The 5,721-nt window shown below is 39.4% G+C and overlaps 1 long non-coding RNA gene across 2 annotated transcripts; it reads right to left on the bottom strand.

Moving 5' to 3' along the window:
- Nucleotides 1-766: 766 nt before the first annotated feature.
- LOC107687950 (uncharacterized) lies at nucleotides 767-3,006 on the bottom strand. Of its 2 annotated transcripts, XR_001634184.1 has the most exons (3): nucleotides 2,980-3,006; nucleotides 2,717-2,792; nucleotides 767-1,423 (listed from the first exon to the last, which is right to left on the bottom strand). It is a non-coding gene; the product is annotated as an uncharacterized LOC107687950 (long non-coding RNA). The 2 variants fall into 2 exon arrangements; XR_001634183.1 differs by lacking the exon at nucleotides 2,980-3,006 and having other exon boundaries at nucleotides 2,717-2,973.
- Between the last annotated feature and the right edge of the window lie 2,715 nt (nucleotides 3,007-5,721).

The following is a 5,721-nucleotide window of genomic DNA, read 5'->3' on the forward strand; positions in this document are numbered from 1 at the left end:
CTCGACAGTAGGGAAGATCAGAACAGGATCGGAACAAAAGAACAGGACTTCTGTTTTTTTCAGTATCTTAAAAACATTAATGGCTAAAGTCTGATAACACTGTATTCAGCACAAACTGGGCTACAATAATATGTGAGCAGCATGAATGTTCATGTTTGTGTTTTTGAGAAAACAACGTTTATGCGTGGAATAAAAAATAATTCAAATTAAGACAGCTTTGGTTACTCCATGTATAAAATAACAAAAGTAAACAACAAAGGATGAAAAATGGGAGTTATGATGGTCGTGGGGGTTATGAGGGGACGATGGTCCAAATTCATTCTCTGTTCTGAATACTCCCTTATAGAGAAAAAAAATTAAAAAAATAAAAAAATGGGAAGGGATCTGGATGGGTGGGGTCTTTTTGGGAGGACAAAGGTCATGCTTGAACTTCAGTGTTCGGTAGTGGATTGATAAATGGTTTTCGGTGCTTCTTATGCGGAGGATTGTAATTGACTGAGGTTTGAAATGGACAACAAACATTGGAAAAGTTGATAGAAAAGAAAAAAAGGAAAAAAATGGTTAACATGGTTCAGAGTGCAGAACCAAGATAGGGGGTTCACGGGGCATGGTTCACCTAGCTCAGGGGTAGGCAAGTTCGGTCCTAGAGAGCCGCAGTCCCTGCGGCTCTCTAGGACCGAACTTTCCTACCCCTGCTTATCCTAGAACTTCTTGCACTTGACAATTATCCCTGGTAAGGATGATGTCTGTTCAGTTGTTACATTAAATTTAGAGGGAAGGGCTGTTAGAAGCTTGCTGTACAGAAATGTGCATCTGCCAGTCTTGACTCTCAGCCCAAGTTGAGTTTATGGGGTCTATCCTTGGGGAATGAAGGACCTGGCAACTGGTTTCTCGTTGTTATACGGGTGCTTTGTTTGTCAATGGACTCCCTGTTTTAAGTCGGCAGAGGGGGAAATGACAGTCCCCTCAAATTGTGCTTGCTCCAAGGCTGACAAAGGGCCCTAAGAAGAGACCTTTCTCACAGCCTTTTCTTGAGTGACCTGGATACCTAGCGGTGTTAACGAAAAGTTGCTTTGGGGAGCGGTAAGTTTCCAGCCCCCCAGGTCCACTTGGACAGCATGCAGGGACGGTGGGCTGGGGCTAACGGGCCTTAATTGGAGCCCAGTCTTTTACAGTTGATTAGCACCTCTCACACAACAGCACATTTTGCACCCAAAACCCTTGCACTCATCTTGATTTTTTGGTGTAGTGGTAAAAATCATGAAGGCCAGTATGAAAATTCTCAGATTAGAAGTTAACACATCCGGTGGTTGTCCCCACAGGAGATGATGTTGGTCCGGTTCGTCTTGACTTTTAGGGGGAAGGGCTTTGCATCTGGCAGTTTCAACTCCTGACCCCCAAGCTAGAGATATTCCCCTTCGACCTAAAAAAAAAAAAAATTTTGGCAAGCAAGGGAAATTTGAGAAAAAGGAAGAGCAGTTTAACTCCGTCTAGATCCAAACAATGGGATTGTGGATCTGGTTTAGATCGAAATAGTAATTCACTATAAAACACATGCCTAAGATTGATCACCCAAGGTGGCCTGCCCCAGAGGAGGGTCTGTAGTGTTTAAGGAGCCAGAACACCTGATGATCCTGATGTACACTTCTGAGGATATGTCTTAAATATTCCCCCAGGCCGATGATATAAGTCTTAATTCTAATTTTAAGAGGTCTTAAATTTGGGGACGGAAAGGCAAGAATCACGATATAGCTTAATGTGATGATTAAACTTCAAAAGGCTGTAAATTTCATTGAATAAATATGGGCGCTGAAGGGAACCGACTGTCTCCAAAAATGTTTCAATGGTATTTTAATTTCATCTTTCCTATAATGCTTGATAAAACAGTGTTTACGAGTGCAGAGCTGCTTTGTGTACAGCCGTTACCGGGAAACCCACTATATTTCTGCTTTGTTGAAAAGCCCCAACTACTGGCAGAAAAAAAGAACTGATCATTATACAGATCAGTGATTTGCATTTCCAATAAGCTGGTCTGCTGTTTTAGTTAAAACTAATGTGAAAATCGACCCATGTTTTTACATAGCAAACACGCAGTATTGTAAATGTGATAGAAGCTCATGTGCCTTCTAAAAATCTAAACAATTAACACACTTTATATATTTTAAATTAATATTGTGATTTATATGTTTGACTCATCCCTTTTCTTTTAGATGCTCAAATGTGATGTTTATCATTTATAAGATTTTTTTGTGAAAACCTGTATCTGAACTGTAAATCATGTAATTTTACATTTAATATGTTACCAAACAGAAAGAAAGAACTTTAACAAGTCTCCATCGCTCCATGTAAGTGATTACCAATGGTGGCATGTGTGCCATTAGTTGGTGATTTCTGCTTTATGATCTGCTGTAGAGATAGTCAGAGCAACGGTACCTTGATAAAATATTGTAGTGTATGCAGACAATCACAACACGTTGTTTGTTGAAGATTTTAATATATCAACTGAACATGGAATTCCCAGTTTGCTTTCACTCTGCAGCAGTGTTTCCCAAACTGGGGGCGGAGTTATAAAAAAGGGATCATGGCAAGGCTAGAGGATAGTTTATAGACAGCAGGTGATATTAAATAAATCTTCAGGGTGATACAAGACGCCACAGTGAAATTGTCCCACTTAAGTAAATAATTAAACAAAAATATTAATTTGACATTGTATTACCTCAAGATGACTCACAGTACTCTCTTGTGCAGTCTGTTTTAAGTTGTAGCGGTTGTTTTCGTCGAATAACAGCCTGCTGGATGGCATGATTGAAGAACCAGAATTGAGTATTGCAGGGAGCCATGTGAAAATATGAATGAAAGATGCATGTGTCACAGTTGCTTGCAGGCAAGAAGGTGAAGACAGAAGAATAAATTCCAACATCCAACATTTAATGAACAATCTAAAAAGGCAGGCAGACAGACAGAAGGTACAAAACCAACCTAGCATAACGGTGACTTGACCATGACTGAACTTGAGGGAAGAGTATATAAAGGCAACACAAACAAGATGATAAATCAAACACAGCTGGAGACTAATGATTACAAATGAGGAGTGGGAAATCAAACAAAGGAAACGGGAACTAATGACCAACATATACTAAAAGTCTGTGAATGTCAAATCTAAAGTCCATGAACAAAACTGACAAACAACTGTGACAGCATGGTCTTGCACTAAGCATGGATAAGTTTGTGAAAGGATTGCCAGTGCCAGGTAAACATAAAACAGATGATGAATCTACTTTAAATGTCGCAGCTACCAAAACAACGCGTCTAAACCAGACATGAGAAGCATGACGTGACAAAAGCAAATAGAGCCCATTAAAATCTGATTCTGTCTACTCTGCCACTACAAATTTCCGACAGTAAACTGATGGCCTGTTTTATTTCTGATGTACTCCAAACAGTCACACAACTTCTGAAACAAAGGACAAATGGATTTGCAACATTTGTGTTGAGACGTCCAGTGTAGACAGCATCATCAAGCATTTGGAGCATGGTGCGAAAACCATCACATCCGGTGTAGACAGTGTTTTAAAAACAAGAAAATATGAATTCACCAGTACATCAGTAGGGAATGAAGAGAGACCACAGTGTGTTGTGTGCCTCGGAATATTAGCTTCTGACAGCATGAAGCCAAACAAGTTAAGAGTCAGAAGCAAAGATGAGAAGTTGTAGTATTATAGTAATTACAGTGCTTCAAATAAAGTCTTATAGGATTTTGCAACAAACAACAAACACTATAGTGTGACAAAAGAGGCACACACAATGTAAGGATGGCTATAAGTGATCAGATCACAAGTGATCACAAATCATACTCTATTGGAAGTCCAAAATAATTGCCGATATGTTAAAGGGGTCATAAAACCGAAAATCAATTTTTTTTTTGACATTTACACATATAAAAGGTTGTTCTAAAAAAAAAATCATGCCTCAACGCTAACGCACCAGTTTGAAAGTTGTTTTCCACCCTTTTAAAACACTAGGATTTATTCTCATGACCTTGTGGTATCTCAAACGTGTATATGTAAAGGAAGACATCCAGAAGACTTCTTCACTGCAGTCGAACCTCTTTCCTTGAAGTTCTTGATGGTCCCAAAATGGTTCTTTCAGGTGCAATATTCTTTGTAGCAATTTCCTTGCATGTGAGGCCATTTTGATGCAAAGCGATGATGGCTGCATGTGTTTCTTTGGAGGTAACCATTGCTAACGAACACAATGATTGGAAGCGCTTCTTCCCTCCTTTTATAGCAACGAGTCTGCTCTTACAATCTCATTATTATGATAGTGATTTAACATGACTAGTACTCATTCACACTTTCACATGTGCTGCTGATATGATTAGTCAATTAATGTTAGCTGGTCATTGTGTCAGGATCAAAAAACAGTCAAATTTGTTTTTGTTTTTTTTGTGAAAAGTTAATTTTTTGGCCAATTAAGCTTTCAGAAATGATTTAAAAAGCATCTGATAACTCTGCACAATAATCTAGAAACAATGTGAATGATCACCACAACAGCTTAAGCAGCAAACTTTGCAAAACACAAAATTTATGTCAACTTTTGGCCATGACTGTATGCATGGAATACCCGGATGACTTACTATATTTGCCAGAATCTGCTAAATATAACTCAAGTACACTGAAATCAGTACTGAAACTGTGTTCAGAATGGCATACTACCATACAACTCTTACTATATTGCAGTAAGCTATTGTCACAGAATGATGTCGAAGATAAACTCACGCACAAAGAAGATGAAGGTAATTAGTCTTTTAATAAATCCACAAGAGAGTAATTCCACAGACAGGTAGGTGACACACATAGAACATTCAATACCGGATGAGGGAACACTGACCAGACTAGAACTTAAATACAAAGGCAAATGAGGATGATTAACGACACACACCTGAACCAAATGACTGGTCTAGGTCAGTGGTTCCCAACCCTGGTCCTGGAGGCACCCCAACACTGCACATTTGTACAGTGTTGGGGTGCCTCCAGGACCAGGGTTGGGAGCCACTGGTCTAGGTCACAGAACACATGAGGAACAAAGACACAATCAAAAAGTATATGCGTATACTGTGAATAGTATGTGAATTTTATGTATGCATGGAATGCCCGGATTACCTGCTACATTTGCTGAAATTTGATGTATGCATCTGAAGACACTGCATGGGATACTGTTTCTCAGAACGCAACGCGCTCCATGTGACGTTTCATTTTTAAACGGGTGAGTTAACTGGAGGTTGGGAATAGTAATTATAAATGTAACACTTTTATATGTACGTATATACATGTAAAGTACAAACTTTCGCTATGTATCTAAAAATGATATCGTTATTAGGATATAAATTGTACTTGAATCTCTATGGCAGTGGTCAGCAACAGGCGGCCCGCGGGCCAAAACTGGCCCGCCAGCAATAATATCTGGCCCGCGCCCGCAGCCAGATTATTTTGATAGCGGCTGGTTCTAAAATAGATCTGCCATGACAGCAACAGCAACAATCCAAAAACAGGATTTTTTAAAAGTCGGAGCGTGGTTTTCACTCGCTCCACCACCGCTCCATCACGAGTACAATTCATGCCAACAGCCCGTAATATAACTGCATGTTTGGCAAGAATTCACATGTTAAACATATTTAGCCAGCTTGATAGAGAAGGATCACTCAAATCAGAAAGAACGTGA

Source organism: Sinocyclocheilus anshuiensis, unplaced genomic scaffold (assembly GCF_001515605.1).
Source record: "Sinocyclocheilus anshuiensis isolate Anshui unplaced genomic scaffold, SAMN03320099.WGS_v1.1 scaffold421, whole genome shotgun sequence".
NCBI lineage: Eukaryota > Metazoa > Chordata > Actinopteri > Cypriniformes > Cyprinidae > Sinocyclocheilus > Sinocyclocheilus anshuiensis.